Genomic DNA, 1,104 nt, shown 5'->3' with positions numbered 1-1,104 from the left:
TGTGCCAAATCAATATAGTATTATCTTGTGCTAAATCAGTATAATATCATCGTGTGCTAAATCAATATACATGTATTAATTATTGTATGCTATGTATACTCAATACAATATACTCTGTTATGTAAACTGAATATGATATTATGGGTTCTAAATGTTACATATCCAGGTCCTACGTGTCACAACCCGTGATATCCGGTCCTACGTGTCACAATCCAAAATATGCGGATATAACTTGGCACAACTCGAGATATTTGGGTCCTACTTGGCCTAATCCGAGATATCTCGGTCCAATCTCGCACAATTCGAGATATCCGAATCCAATATGGCACATTCTTTAATTCTTAAAGAGTCTTAACTGTCACAAATCCAGATATCCGAGTTCTAAATGTCACAATCCGAGATATACTAGTCCTTCATGTCACAATCTGAGATATCAGGAATCTACATGTCTCACTCCGATATGTCATGGGCATAGATATCACATACAGACATATCCGAGTCATAACTGTCACAATCCGAGATATACTAGTCCTTCATGTCACAGTCCGTGATATCCGGAACCTACATGTCTCACTCCAATATGGCATGGTCATAAATACCACATACAGATATATTCGAGTCTTAAATGTCACAATACGAGATATCCGAGTCCTATATGTACATTTCTCGCACCTCAGACAGAGATATCACAAGTTATACCCGATGCTAGATTTTACTATCGCGTTCGATCTGTCTCGACCTTTACGTGACGTTTCACGGAATTTTTATGCTGCAATGTATTCATCCGCACGTTAACTGCTTGAAATTGACAATTTGCGGTATAAATGTTCTGTTTTGTCGTTATATGTGTAGTTCTGATGTTGTTAGATATTTGATGTTATAGATAAAATATAATATACACTGAAATACGTTGTAATCTATGTAAGGACGGACTACATTTTTACGCGGAAGCATTCAAATGTAGCTTTAGTAGTGAAGAGGTCATTATTATTTGATGCCCAAGTCGTGATACTTGTAGTTTTTAGCAAAATTCAATAGTTGTTTTCGAACTAAAAGGTGCGAGAAAAAAACCTCAATGACCTGTAACTGAGCGAGATCGTATTT

This window comes from Mizuhopecten yessoensis, unplaced genomic scaffold, assembly GCF_002113885.1.
Source record: "Mizuhopecten yessoensis strain PY_sf001 unplaced genomic scaffold, ASM211388v2 scaffold6981, whole genome shotgun sequence".
NCBI lineage: Eukaryota > Metazoa > Mollusca > Bivalvia > Pectinida > Pectinidae > Mizuhopecten > Mizuhopecten yessoensis.
Note: the sequence above shows the minus strand (reverse complement) of the source record.